Raw genomic sequence first — 16,077 nt, forward strand, 5'->3', positions numbered from 1 at the left:
AAACTTGGTCCTTTTATGACTTGTGGACTTCAACTCCCAGAATTCCTCAGCCAGTCATAAAAGGGCCAGGTTTGAAGACCCCTGAGGTAGAATCTTCTGAAACTTGAATCATGGCAACTGGGACTTATTTTCTTGTTGGTATGACACGTTTTGTCGCTCATCCAAGCAGCTTCATCAGTCTGAACAAGATGATTAGGCAGAGTCATTGGAATATACCAATTTCTCCAGCACCAATCTCAAAGTTTCTTCCTCAAAACGTGTAGCAATATTCGATAAAGGTTCTGAGCCATCCAGGCAGAGCTGTCTGAAAGTTGAGTCATGACAACTGGACTTCTTTTCTCAAATGTCTCAAACCAGCAAGAAAAGAAGTCCAGTTGCCATGGTTGAGAAACATTGTGCTAGAGTCGTGGAGAAAGGGAAGCACATTGTCTCCGAGTTATTGCTGGACACCTTTTTATCCTGGCTTATATTGAGATCTCATTGCATGTGACTAACTTTTTTCCCCCCTATGGATCAACTAGTAAATGATTTCAGGAAGTGCGCTTGATCTGGTGATCTTGGATCATAGGACAGAAAAAGAGGTTGGAGGACAAAGAATAAAGCCATCATACTGACATAATTAGATTTAGATTTTTTTATTAAGTTTTAGCTATTTGATAACCTCTAAACTATGCAGAAATGGGGAGATTGATGCATCCAGATGAAATGCTGGTGGTTTGAGGAGATTTTAGCCAACATGGTTGATGATTTTTCCAGTCTCTGATATTCTGTAGAATGCAGAAATCTCCAGACATTCTTACGTGTCTTATTTTTGCCACAAAAATCCTAGTTTATTTGAGAGCTAGTGACTACGATACAAGCAAGAATATAGCTAGAGTGGTGTTGAGGGAGAATGTTTTGCCTCTCCAAACTAACGGTAAGAGACTTGGATGATGGTTGTTTCTTTGCTAAATTCTGGTGTTGCTATTGTTCTTTAAAGGCTTACTTGACTTGAAACTGGCTATCTTAAGAATCACCTCCTCCTTGCAGAGAAAAGTAGTTTGAAAACCAGGGCACAACAGTGATTAGGCTATCAGACTACAACTGAGGAAATGTAGGTTTAAACCCACAGTTTCCATGAGATTCTGGTGGGAAGTTCATCCATTATTTTCTCTTAGACCAGCCCAACAGAGTTAAGGAAAAGAAGATTTGAGCTCCTCAAGAAAAAAAGGGGGAATATAAATCAAGGTAAATTATTCTGTGTATATTTTATTTTCATTTTACTTGACTCAAATGGTAAAGAACCAAAATATTTAAACATTGCATATATAGCTTATCTTTCAAAATAAAAGGACTACTCCTGCAAAACATGTCAAAACAGTCTTCATCTGTCTTTCTATGGTATGTCTATGGTTTGGGTCCCAGCATACTCCAAGAAGATTAACTTCCTTTGCTACTACATGTTCCATTGAAAGAACACAAAATATTCAGGTGAGTGTAATTCAACTAGACATGTTTGTGTTTCCAAGATACTTGGGCTGAAAATGCTATATGATGAAAATAATAGGGAATGGTTTTGCTGCTCCATTTTACTGTTTTACAGAAAATTCTAAATGCATTCCCAAAGAGAAATTTTGGTGATAGAGCATATGTTTTGCAGACCCAAGGCCTTATGATTGAATCTTTAAGATTTTTGCTGTGTCATCGCAAATATTATCAAATCTTCAAAACACAGAATCTGAGTTAAAAGGGACTTACAGGTTATATAGCCACTTTGGTCAAGTGGTTAAGACATCAGGCTAGTAACCAGGAGACTGTGAGTTTTAGTCTTGACTTACGCATGCAAGCAGGCTGGGTGACTTTTGGCCAGTTGCTCTTTCTCAGACCAATCCCTTCCCAGAATAGTTGTTGTGAGAAAAATACGAGGAGGAAGGAGTATTAGGTATGTTCAATGCCTTGAGTTATTTATAAAAAAATAATATAAAAATAATAAAGGTGGGATACCTCTGCTCATTGCAAGAATCCATTAAATAATCCTCAGCAGACTGATATCCAGTCCTTGTTTGAAAATTCCCATGGGGCAAAGGTCCTCACAGTTAACACTGTTTAAGCCACACGGATATTCTTCCTAATATTTAGCCTGAATCTCATTTCTTTTAGTCACGACACCTTGGAATCAGTGAGCAGTATCAACAGGGATGGAAGTGTAAACAATGGAAGCCCTAACCACTTCCTGGGGGTGTTGTCATGCTGCATGCACACCTAAAAGGGGCTGAGCTTATAGATACCAAGGGGTTAAATTCTTGCACGTGATTATTTTGCAGATATTTGAAGATTATCATATTTTCTATTAGATCTTTACTTTTGCAAACAAACTAAACATGGCCATATTACTTTCCATAGTTCTCATAATCCTGGCAACTCATTTCTAAGTTTATTCCAGCTTCTCCATGTCACCTTTAAAGTGTTGCCCATAACTGGATATTGTACTCCAAACCTTGTCTAAATCAGTAAGGGTTTTCTGGAATTTTTATTCCCATATATTCTAAAGTTTGCACTTTTTTAATGTGGGCCAACATTGCTATACCACATTGCTTGCTCATGGTTGTTGATTATTTATTAATACTTAGATCCTTCTCACACACATTACTATCAAACAGATCCTCCTCAAATCTGCTCTAGTGCATTCTATTTTTTGGAACCAAGATAGAGGACCTATATTTCTTACAGCCAAACACCATTATGGTCAGCCCATACTGGATAATTATTGTCTAAAGTTATTAACCAACTAATCCGTAGCTGGCTGACCGGCCATACTCAGCGAGTGGTCCTCAATGGAACTGCATCTATATGGAGGGAAGTGTGTAGTGGGGTACCCCAGGGCTCTGTTCTTGGCCCAGTGCTCTTCAACATCTTCATCAACAATTTGGACGAAGGGATAGATGGGGAACTCATCTAATTTGCAGACGACACCAAGCTGGCAGGAATAGCCAACACTCCAGAAGACGGGCTTAAGATACAGAAAGATCTGGACAGACTTGAACACTGGGCACTAACTAACAAAATGAAATTCAGTGGTGAAAAAAGCAAGGTTCTACATTTAGGCAAGAAAAACCAAATGCACAAGTACAGCATAGGTGGCACCATGCTCAATAGTAGTAACTGTGAGAGGGACCTCGGAGTCCTAGTAGACAATCACCTAAATATGATCCAGCAGTGTGCTGCAGCTGCCAAAAAGGCCAACACAGTGCTAGGCTGCATTAACAGCGGGATAGAATCAAGATCACGTGAAGTATTAATACCACTCTTCAATGCCTTGGTAAGGCCACACTTGGAATACTGCATCCAGTTTTGGTCACCACGATGTAAAAAAGATGTTGAGACTCTAGAAAGAGTACAGAGAAGAGCAACAAAGATGATTAGGGGACTGGAGGCTAAAGCATATAAGGAACGTTTGCTAGAATTGGGTATGTCTAGTTTAACGAAGAGAAGGACAAGGGGGGACATGATAGCAGTATTCCAATATCTCAGGGGCTGCCATAAAGAAGAGGGAATTAAGCTATTTTCCAAAGCACCTGAAGGCAGGACAAGAAGCAACAGGTGGAAACTAATCAAGGAGAGAAGCAACCTAGAACTAAGGAGAAACTTCCTGACAGTGAGAACACTTAATCAGTGGACCAGCCTGCCTCCAGAAGCAGTAAATGCTCCAACACTGGAAGTTTTTAAGAAGAGACTGGACAGCCATTTGTCCGAAATGGTGTAGGGTTTCCTGCCTGAACAGGGGGTTGGACTAGATGACCTCCAAGGTCCCTTCCAACTTTACTACTATTATTATTATAACTTCCCTTGCAGCTAAGAATTGTTCCTTCATTCCATCCTCTAGGTCATTTATAAAGTTATTGAATAGCACAGATCTGAAGACAGAGTTCTGGGGGAGTATCAAGAAACTACAGATAATCATTAAAGGATACAGACATAAATATAATCAGCAATCTCTAAAATGACTTATGGGGGGTAAGATATTTTTAAAGTAATTGCTTTCTGATTTGCTTTCTTTCTTACATAGTACAAGTCCTTGAAGTACAAGTAAATTTTAATGACCACCTGAGTCCTCTGACTATAGGTAAGATGTATAATCTCAAACAGTTTAATCAAATAAATTATTTCTTCCTAGATGGGAAAAATAAGTTAGAGATTCTAGGATAAAAGGAACATAAAAAACAAAACAATTCCAAAACCTTACATTTGTTCATAAGAAAAAAAAACTAAAATCACCAACTGGGGAACATCTTCATGTAGGTCAATTGATATATCCACAAAGTCCGTATTTTAGATCCCATTTCAAGTCAGTCATTTTTTGACTGAGGATAAGCAATGGGCTCTCAGCTTGCTTGCTTGCCCTAGTATAGCTCATGCATTCCACTTGCACATATGAAATACAGAATACAGTATAACAGAGTGGAAGGGACCTTGGAGGTATTTTAGGCCAATCCTCTGCCCAAGCAGGAGAGATCCTATAACATTCCAGACAAATTGCTGTCCAATCTCTTCTTAAAAAGCTCCAGTGATGGAGCATCCACAACCTCTGAAGCAGTTCCACTGATTAATTGTTCTCCCTAGCAGGAAATGTTTCCTTAGTTGTAGGTTGAATTTCTCCTTGATACGTTTCCATCCACTACTTCTTGTCTTACCTTCAGGTGCTTTGGATAATACATTGTTCCCCTCTTCTTTGTGAAAGCCTCTCAAATATTGGAAGACTGCTATCATGTCACCCCTAGTCCTTCTCTTTATTAGTCTAGAGTAGACATATTCAGTTCCTGCAAACATTCATTGTATATTTTAGCCTCCAGACCCCTTATCATCTTTGTTGCTCTTCTCTATACTTTTTCTAGAGTCTCAAAATCTTTTTTGTATCATAGTTACCTGAACTGGATGCAGTATTCCAAGTGTGGTCTTACCAAAGCAGTATACAGTGTAGTGGTACTAATACTTCATGTGTGATTGTTTGAAGAATTTCACCTTCCTCATCTCTTTCATCAAGAAATGTTAGCTGTCTCTTCAGCTAACTCTTGTCAAAAGTATTTATGTCATTACTATATTCCCTTTGTGTAGGTTTATAATTGGGATCCCGATGGGCTATGATTTTTGTCACTGTATGGCAATACTAATCTGGACTGAACCTTTGCTGTTAAGCCAATTTAGAGCCTATAGATGACCCAAAGCTTTTTTAACTTATCAGAACTTCCTTTGACCACTCAAGAATCTGCCCAAATGTTTTGTCTCAGAACAAGCAACTTCAACACTGCATCCCTACTTTGCCCAATGAGGCCTGTTGTTTCAGTTTCCTTTGCTTGGACGTCCTTTCTTGAATAACTAATATTAATAAAAGAATTAGGTTAAGAGAAGCAACAGTGACCTTATTTAAATCAGTTGAGAGAAAATATCCACGACTGCAAAGCAAAGGCATCTACAAGACTATAAATCCCTGGGTTGTTGTGAAGGTTGCAGAACTACTCTAATCACTTAATCAAAAGGTAACTAGAGAAATAACTGATGTGTTATTTTGCAGTTTAGATCAGGACACCAATACTTGCCAGTAACAAAACCAATAACATTTTAATTTAAACCTTCTTTATTTGTCTCTTAAGATGTATCTTGCCTCCATTGTAAACTCTCACCCATTTTTAATTTCATTACAGTGGTTGTTTTATATGCCTCATTTGGAATAAATGTACTCAGAGCAGATATAGCCCAATTCCATTTTAATGTGTATTATTTAATTCCTTTGAACAGGTTCTTCTCCAATGGCTAAATATCTGCTCCCTTTGGCACAGTTATTTGTTATCAGTGATCCACCATTTAACCTTCATTAATAAATGTTATAATAATAGATTATTAATTATAATAATATATTAAAAATAAATAAAATAAAATACCCTTTATTCTTTATTCTACATTTTAAATTGGACTGGTAATTTCCCCAACTAAGATAATAGAATTTGTGACATGTTGACATAATCCTGAAATAATTTGAATCCTTTTGATTGTAGATGCATTATGTTGGCCAATAAAAACTCTTTACAAGGAAGAGATTGCATGATCACTAGGTGTTAATTCAATAAGGTGGATGTATGTTGAAAGTTTTTTAAAAGGATATGTATTGGGATGTGTTCTTGAAACTGGATTATGTTTCTCTAAATATTTGCAAGGTGCATCATTAGTCAGATTTCCACAACTAAGCTGAAAAACTATGCTATCTGATGTAGTTAATATCTCAAAAAGCTCAGAAGCCTATTTATATGAACACATTAGCATACCAATACTTTCCATTTTGATATTTTTCCAATCTGCATTTGACTATATAAAGCCTTATATGTCATATGTTTACTATCACAGAAACAGCAGGTCTTTACTTTTCTTGCTTGACAATTCTCAAGTTTTAGCTTAATATAAGATCTATACTATATTATATTCAGAATATAGGAATTAGACTTGAAGAGAATACTAGATCAGTAAACCAGTAAGATGGGTGTATAAGCTAGTTAGCCAGAAGAGACTGTTTAGTGACAGCAAATAAAAAAAAATTACAAATAGCTTTATTTCCTAGATCATAAAAGGAAGTTTTATTATAACTCACAAAATATTCCTTTTGACCTTGACCAGGCATGCTGGCTGAGGAATTCTGGGAGTTGAAGTCCACAAGTCATAAAAGGGCCAAGTTTGAAGACCCCTGTTGTAGATAGTGGGAAATACTTAAACTTCTGCTGCAGGCAATCATGCGGACAGCTAGTTGTTCATCAATGTTATTAGTCCTGACGTGCTGGATTCTGCATAGGAATATAATGCTTGATCTGGATTTCAATATTTTGAGGGCAACTTTTTCACTAAACTTCCAGCCAAAATATGAAAAAGCCAGGCAAATGCAGAAATAATGTGTGACAAGAGAAAAGACCCTTATTAACTGTGTTAAGCTTACATGGCACATGATGTGAGGAAACTATACCTGGAGCAGGTCACAACATTCAGTTGCAGTTAAGCATTTAAGCCATGGCCAAGATTTTAATCCCTGGATATTCATTGGACGGTAATAAGGTAGTACGCTTGATGGTTTAATGGGCTGTTCCTAGGCAGCTGCAAATCCTACTTTTATTTTGTCTTTAAGCAGGTGTGCTGTACTCTGTATTTTTAGAGAGCTATTAAACATATATTATCAAATCTTACAAAACAGAACTTTTACAAAAATAGAATATACAGTAGAATTATTTATTTATTTTTGTAGGCTTACACCATTCCAATCATGTCCGATTCTAAGCTGCTTACATATCTTCAGTGGTAATGAGATTAAAAACTAAAAGACAGAATACAGCAATATAAGCTACTTAAATCCCTAGGAACAACCATAACTCTTACACCCATTTACCAACCAAGAGGGAGAGATACTTGCTGTGATGAAGATTGGAAGTTACTTATTCATATATTTCTTTTCTTTTGCTGTATTATATTCTCTCTTTTCTTTTTTCTTTTCTTGCACTTTTTTCTTTCCATTCTCTAAGTTTGGTTTGCATTAGTTTTTATTATTGGAATTAAAATTCTTAATAAAAAAACCCCAAAGAACTGCTTTATAACTAACGGCATCTAAACCCTTTGTGTATCTTATTCTGCAGAAGGACAGCAACAGAAAAAGCCTTCTCCAAGAATTGGGACCCAGATAAAGAATAGAATAGAATAGAATAGAATAGAATAGAATAGAATAGAATAGAATAGAATAGAATAAAATAGAATAGAATAGAATAGAATAGAACAGAACAGAATAGAATAGAATAGAGCTGGAAGGGACCTTGGAGGTCTTCTAATCCAGACCCCTGCTCAAGCAGGAGAACCTATACCATCTCAGACAGGTGAATATCTTGTTGTTGTTAGTTGCAAAGTCGTGTCCAACCCATCGCGACCCCATGGACAACGTTCCTCCAGGCCTTCTGGAGGTGAATGTCTAGTCTCTTCTTAAAAATCTTCAGTGATAGAGTGCCCACGATTTCTGGGGGTAAGCTGTTCCCCTGGTTGATTGTCTTCACCGTCAGGAAGTTTCTCCTTAATTCCAGGTTGCTTCTCTCTTTGATCAGTTTCCAGCCATTGTTTCTCATCCTTTTCTCTGGTGCTTTGGTGAATAACATGACCCCCTCTGCCTTGTGGCAGCCCCTCAGATACTGGAATACTGCTATCATGTCTCGCCTATTTCTTCTTTTCTTTAGATTAGCCAAACCTAAGTCCTGTAGCCATTCTTCATACGTTTTAAAAGCTTTCTTCTTCCAGATTTCAAAAGGCAGAAACTGCATGATGAAGCTACAGTACTCAGAGCATCTTTTATAAATTAGAACTAAGAGGAGCAAACCTGAGAAATTACTGCTCTCCATTAAAGAGGCATTATTCATCATATTTCCTATGCTTATACCTTTCCCAAAAGGCTTTCTGGACTTTCATCTGCACCAGGCATTCTTTCTTCAGATGGATGTGTTAGACATATTGAAAGCAAATAAAAAAATTAAAATAGGAGTTCTGTAGAACTAACAAAGAGCAGGTTCTTTGCCAGAATGAATGTAGATATTGCATCTATCAAATTTCATGTGATGCCTATAAAAGGAAGTCTTTTCTCAGTACTGCAGTGCATAATGAAAAATATGTGTGGAAGAGAAGCATCCTTGTTGCAACCCCCCCCACACACACACACACTTTAATATTAGCCGCTCAGAGTTGCCTGAACCGCAAGATGAGCGGCAAATAAATTTGATAAATAAATAAAATGTTAGATTACTCTTTTGCTCTATTTTAATGCCTGCATTTAGACTGTTATTCATGAAAACAGCACTGAACTCTCTGAGACCATTCATTGAAGCCCTGTTCATTTCAGTGAAGCAACTAACAGCCTGAATACTGTGGATTCTTAAAATAATTTATTTTAAAAAATGCAATATAAATGTTTAAAAAATAAGATTACAATATCAGTTAATTATGCAGTACAGGTACTGACACAGGTAATTTGTCATTTTACTGAAGTTGTAGAGAGTGTTCCTTTTTTAAGACCTCTTTAGGTAGCAAGCTTCTCTAACACAAATGACTCAGCAAGCAGCTTTATTGTTACCATTGTTTCCTAACACTCAGGGGGCAAATCCAAGCTGAATTCCTATCCCAGCAAAATATTACTGCAGTATACTTTGTTATGTGGAAAAAAGTACAGTATGCTAATATTATGAGTCCTATTGCTACTTGGAAGAGCAATAATGCCCTGCATTAACCCCCTCCCCATCTGCACATCATTTTCCTTTTAATTCTATTCCTATGAAATACTCACTTTGTTTAATCACTAGCAAAATCTTGAATGGTCAAAAATGACTCTGATGGTTTACAATAATTCAGTCCCACAAAAGAAGCCTATGCATTTTACTGTATTCAGAAGACAATCCTACTTTGTCAATGATTCCTATTTCCAATTAATTAAACATAGAAACTTAGCTACAACTGTGTTGAATGATAACTCCTAATATACAGTATAGCACCTGGCTGAAGCTGCTGGAAGTGCTAAATTAGTTTCACAACATCTGGAGAACCTTGGGTTCCTCACTTCCATGTTGTTATATTGTTGTTATAATGTATAACACAACACAGCACTGCAACATGTATCAATTCTGTAAAATACATACAATTACATAGCTGTAATTTTAGTGTTTGTTAACTCCTTTTGAAGGGTAATGTCCATAGAAGCCTCCTCAGTAAGAACAATGATCATAACTCTGACATTAACCTTTGGCTCCCAGAAAAAATAATATAAAAATAAAAGTTCAACAGATTTGGTTACCTACTCTTCAAAATCCTAATGAACTGCTTCTTTGCATTACATAATGCCCTCCTGCTTTAATTACTATTGTCTTTAGAATGTGGACTAATTACTCTAGAAGTATTAATCAGTTGCAGATCCCTTTAGTCCCTGCCCTGTTAACTTTTGTGCTGCAGGACCATAATCTCCATATTGATACAAATACATCCTCCCCTTTAGTTAATTTAAGGAAAACATAGTCAAAGTACTCCAGGTTGAAAGGAATGCTAAATAATTTTAGACTCAAAACTGAAGTGGATTGATTAGGAGCAATTTTGATGTTTTGTACAATAAAAAGATGAGCTACTGGGGTTTGCGGAGCCAATTTGCAGAGCAACCTCTTTCCTCTAATTGCTGCTAGACTAATGTAGAAGCACACTCCTAGGAAGTAGAAAAATCCATTTACCCAACCATGTTATTTAAGTAGGGTACACAAGTAGTGGATTTTTCTATTTACCCTGCCTATTAGTCCAGCTACACTCCACCTGTGACCCTCATTTTATAAGGGCAGCTCTCTTTTATATAATTTTGCAACTATAATAAAGGCCCACTTAAAAAAATTTTCAGAGCAGACCAAGAACATTTTTTAAGGAGAAAAAAACATAATTAGGGTCCTAACCAATCTCACTAATTCCTGGTAATGCATTGTGGAACCAAATTGTTTGATAAAAGGTCTAATAAATCCACATCTTTGGGAACAGAAAATAGCATTTCATCTATTATAAGAGCACAGCGATGACCCATGGCGGATGCTGGTTTGACATTAGTATTGCATCTTTCCTTGAATAGAGTGATGACTTGCTAAAGGAAAACAGCAGAGGGGTGAGATTAGAGATGGCACCAGAGTAAGCTATAGCCCATTGCATAGAAAGGGAGCTACATTCATCTCAGTGATGCTAACTTATAAATAAGCACATAAGAGAGCTTATAATCTCATCTTTACATCCCCATCTTGCAAATACATCACAGCCACCATTTTTATGAGATGTTTTCATGTCATTGCCTTAACTCTCATCTCCAGTCCCCAGCTGAGACAACTTAAAATCATCTTTGGCTGTTTCAGCATTAAATAGTGTTTTGCCTCTTATCCGAACACAATTTCTGCTAGTCATGAGCTACTTGTTTCAGTGGTGATACGGTTGGTAATGTGCTCATGACTGGGATTTTTTTTTTTTTAAGAAAAAAATCTGCCTGGGAATTTACTTTAATTAATAATTATATAATTAGATTTTTTTTTCTCACACAAAATAGGCATAAAAGCATTCTTACAGCACTTAAAAATGCATTTTATGAGCCAGTCTGGGTTATCTTCAATAACAAGGCAGAGGTTGAGTAAACCTGCGTGCATCAAAGTGGTCATTCTAGCTCTAAGACTATCCATTAGACTGGACTTGGAAAAGTAACAGAGGGAAGAAAAATTTTGTAAAACAAGGTGGATGGTCCATAACCTAAAAGCTACAACTCTCATGTTCCAGTTTGCAAACCTCAGAGCTGAGCTTGACCCTGATGAGCTAAAATGGCCAATTTTCAGCAGCAGAAATTTTAGTGAAGATTTGCTAAGGTAAGACTGAAACCTTCCAATATATAGTATATTATGTACAATATGAAGCAGATATACAATATATAGTATGTATATGTCCTTCAAAGGCCATAGAGGCTACTACTGATACAGTGATGTAATCAGGGAATGCAGATCCCTGATTGAGAAACAATGGCTGCTGTTTTAATTCAGACCAAATTAAAATGATAATGCAACAAATGTTAAGTACTGTACCTTTAACATATGGTGAATATTTTTTAGCAAGTGCCACTTTTGTGTTTGGGTTTCTGCAGGACTGAGACAAATGTTTTTCTCTGTTGATTTTTGAAGTCCGTCAGGATGTGGAGAAACCTAATACACTGAATTTAATTTTGTTTTATTAACTTGAATGAAATAACTTCTAGAATTTAATTTTGTTTTATTAACTTGAATGAAAATCAAGATGCTTGTTTCAGTTAGTAAACTAAATTAAGTCTTCAGGTTCAATTCACAATGTCTAACAAAAAGAAAAATACAAAGTGTACATTTCTGGATCCATCTTTCCTTTGTAATTTCCTCCAATCCACAGACTCTGGTGGCGTACAGTTAAACATGAAAAACTATTTAAAACTAACAACCCATCCCAAAGCCAAGCATCTCTAAACAATCTTCAAGGATTAATAACCTAATACAGGGGTAGGCAACCTTGGCTCTTTTATGATTTGTGGGCTTCAACTCCCAGAATTCCTGAGCCAGCATAATAACCTAGTACAGGGGTAGGCAACCTTGGCTCTTTTATGACTCCTGGACTTCAACTCCCAGAATTCCTGAGCCAGCCAGTCATAAAAGAGCCAAGGTTGCCTACCCCTGACCTAGTGGAACAAGGGTTGTTTTAATGGTCTTATGAAAAACATCTGAGAAAAAGGAGCTATATAAAACTCTGGAGGCAGAGAATTTCATATCAAGGAGATCACAAAGTCCTGCTGCCTGATTCAACTCCTCCAACCTCACCTAAATGCAGGGAAGTCTCAGCAGGCCTTCACAAGCTGTTGCTACAAGTTGGGTAGATTCTGTTCTGACAAGGTGGCGCTTGATGTAACCTGGTGCCATTCTATGTATTGTTTGTAGGTGATGACATCACTTTGATTGAGCCTGGAAACCTACTGGAAACCAATCCAATAATTTAAGTGGGGTTATTTTGCAAGGGTGAAGTTGACACACCGACAATCCAGCTGCCACACACTGGATCAACTGCAACTTTCAGGTCATCTTTAAAGGCTGTCCCGCATAGAGAACATGACAGTAATCCAATCAAGTGATAATCAGGGCATGAGTTGTCATTGCCAAGCCATCACAATTTGGAAGAAGCATAAATTTCTCATTAACTTTCAGTTTTCAGTATATACTAAAATTGCCATCTCCATCCTCCGGAAGGTTTCTGACTTTTGTCATATCTATGTCTATGTACTGGATAAAGCCGATACATCTTTTCTAACAACATAAAATGCTGAATTCTACTTTATCATACAAGTGCTAAAGAACAAGAGCATTGCCACTGACAAAAGCAAACCCTGGCAACATGAATGCCAGCCCATTCTTTCAAAACTCAGAGGAAAGGACGTCCATATGTGTCTAGTTTGAACAGCTAGAGGCAGGTCTAGGCACCTGTTAAAGAAGCTGCAGTTTTTGAGGGAGGTTGAGAAAAGCAACTCTTGTTGCAAAAAAATCTTTTGAATAACATGATAAAATATCTTGCTGGATAGATTTCGCAACTCTTTGGTCACTGGTGTTTATCTCTTTCCTTATTCTAGCTTGCAGGCACTGAGTTAGGGAATTTCTCAGTTAAAACAAGAGATGTGCAGTCTTTTCAGGCCTAGAGTTATATTTGGTATTTGACTTAACATGCTGAGGGCTGCACTTGAAAAAATACATGTAGCTGAGACAAAGTGAAATAGATCAGGACACAAAATAAATTTGGCTTAATTTAATATTACAGTAGGTTTAATAAAAGCATTCTTCCTTCCCACGTGGTTAGTAATTTTCTCTTAATTACAAATCAACTTTGGGAAGAGATCCTTCACAAGATCCTGATGGCCACCAATAGCTAGGCCTACAGATCAGATTTTATCAGACCAAGATTATGCATGGTAAACTTTGTTTTACTGTGCTTTTGGGGGCGCTTTTTACAACCTGCATCATGTGGACTGGAGTGCAGACATATATCTGCCTATTCCCCTTAGATCTGATGTGTGTTTACCTTGTGTTTCCCTATTGCAGTAAATATGGCAGAGTATTATCTATTTGGCATCTTTTTAAGAATTGGGGCCAGGAGAGACAAATTTATAATGCTTTAAAAATGGAATATGCAAAGAGATCTTTTACAACAGATAATTTGTGGAAAATTATACTAACACCTTGGCAAACAATCTGCAGTTTGGATGTTACTGAGCTAAAGTCTATGCTTCTCTCGATATAGGTTACACTGGCGAGGGAGCTAGGCTGTTACAGCTTGACTCTGAAGTGCCACAATACGCCTAAGTTGAACTAATTTGGTACACGTTATCACAGGGGTCCCCAACCCCCAGTCCATGGACCAGTACCAGGCCATGGCATGACAGCAACCGGTCCACACAAACAAGCAAAGCCCCATCTGCGAGATGCACACGAAACCACGCACCCTCCGGTCCATGGAAAAACCTCTCTGGTCCCTGGTGCCCAAAAGGTTGGGGACCTCTGTGTTATCAAACAAAAAGGGAATAAACATATGTTTGGTAGAAAAATATTGCACTGAGATTCCAAAAGCCTTTGGCCAGACTTAAAAATTTTCCAAATAGTGATTATTCAGCATAGTATAGGTTAGTACAATATAGAAATAACTGTAGTTAAGATTGGCAGAAAATAGTGTGTGAAAAATGTCCACAACACTGGTAAACAAAATAGCAAACCTAACCTTAATTGTATTTTACTAGATTTTTTTTGCTAATTAAGAATACATAAACAAGTTTATATTTTGTTTACCTTTAAAATATATTTTGAATTATTTATTGTAGGATTAATTTCATGCTGCATGCCACTCTTCTAGCGTGCATTATATATATTCACATCATTTCACTTTCCCAGCAGTATAATATCTTTCTAATGTTGGTGTATTTTGTTTATTTTGCCTATAAAACCCCTTCTCGCAGACCCAGGAGGCAATATTCTATGTTGACCTTGGCATTTATACATGTTAGTAATGTATTCTGAGAACTCATTATGACCCATGTTTAGAAAAATCTCATTTTAAGTGGTATAGATGTTAAGCAACTTTTCAATTTAATTAGAATCCTCTACTGCATTTCATTAGAAGGTTATTCAGTAATTACTTAGCAGGTCTTGAATGCTTACAAATGAAGTAGTGACAGGACATAATACTCCTAAATTATAACTGCACAGCAGGAGAAGACGCTGAAAAAAAGAGGAATAAATTCATAGTTTTAAAAACAGAATGTGAAAATTCAGTATAGTTTCCTTATCCTGTAAATAGGTTTCTGCATTATTTATCAAGTCCTATTCCTAACAGTGTGACTGCCATCTAGTTAGGCTGTTCTGGAGCTAATCTAGATCTGGAATCAAGTGAGAATTTAGCATATGGATTTTTCCTGTTATTATAGCATCTGGAAAGCATGACAGATAGTTAATTCCCAAATCCTCATTTTTGTGCCCTTTATGGCTTTATGTCTTAAATGTACAAAGCATTTTTAAAAGTAATATGCCATCTTTCTTCCTATGACTTCTTTTTCCTTCATTGAGCTAGGAATGTACCTGTTGGAGTAAAGCTTTCATCTTTGATTTCAGTGAGAGAAGTTGGTTGCAAACAGAAAAACAGTATTTCCGTTGATACGTATAAAATTACCAGACATGCATAAAATACATTTAACTTTTTAATGTTATGGTTTTATGATGCTGCAATAAGATTTTTTTTAAATGTATTTCACATTTATTAGATAAAATGTAGAACAGAGTCCACAAATATTTGTTGGGGAAACTAGCTCAATCGTTAGTAAAAGTTGTATTTCAAGGACCATAAATTTAGTTCTTCGTTAACTATGAAAATTGGGACTGGAATTTCCATTGCAGTTGTAAAAGGTGAAATCACGTGCATACATTACTTAACGACAGCAATCCTGGCAATATCTGTTGCTGTCGTTAAGCAAGATTCACAGGACATTAAGCAAGGACCTACTCACAACTTTCCGCCAGTTTCCAACAAGCATAATCAGTGTGGAACCAGCACACCCCAGGCAGCTGGCAAAAAGGCTGGCAGGCAAGCAGCTACTTCAAGATAGGGGGCATGTGCAAAGGGCTGGTGCAGGGTAAGCAGTATGGCTTGGGGTGTCTGCTGCTGGCTGGGGGAAGATATATGAGCGTGTGCAAAGAGATGGTGTGGTGTGAGCAGTGTGGAATGAGATGGCTGCTTTCAGGTGTGAGACTTATCTGAGCAACTTGAAACCTTTCTTGCTGACTTCTCCCTTGATGTTTTTGTGGAAAGCCATCATGGAAGATTGCATCTGGCAATCATATGACCATGGGATGCTGCAACCGTTAGGTGTGAGCTAGGTACTCAGCACTCAAAGATTGCAATCACACAACTACTGTGATGCTAGGACAGCCAGAACTTTGAGGACCGGTCCTAAGTACCACTCATTCAACACCACTGTAACTTCGAACA

The 16,077-nt window shown here is 37.2% G+C and overlaps 1 long non-coding RNA gene across 1 annotated transcript; it reads left to right on the forward strand.

The window, feature by feature from the left end:
* Nucleotides 1-1,216: 1,216 nt before the first annotated feature.
* LOC120299085 lies at nucleotides 1,217-12,975 on the forward strand. Its single transcript, XR_005554336.1, has 4 exons — nucleotides 1,217-1,470; nucleotides 4,046-4,102; nucleotides 11,323-11,408; nucleotides 12,495-12,975. It is a non-coding gene; the product is annotated as an uncharacterized LOC120299085 (long non-coding RNA).
* Nucleotides 12,976-16,077: the final 3,102 nt, after the last annotated feature.

This window comes from Crotalus tigris, unplaced genomic scaffold (assembly GCF_016545835.1).
Source record: "Crotalus tigris isolate CLP2741 ecotype Arizona unplaced genomic scaffold, ASM1654583v1 scf7180000024276.985868, whole genome shotgun sequence".
Taxonomy (NCBI): domain Eukaryota; kingdom Metazoa; phylum Chordata; class Lepidosauria; order Squamata; family Viperidae; genus Crotalus; species Crotalus tigris.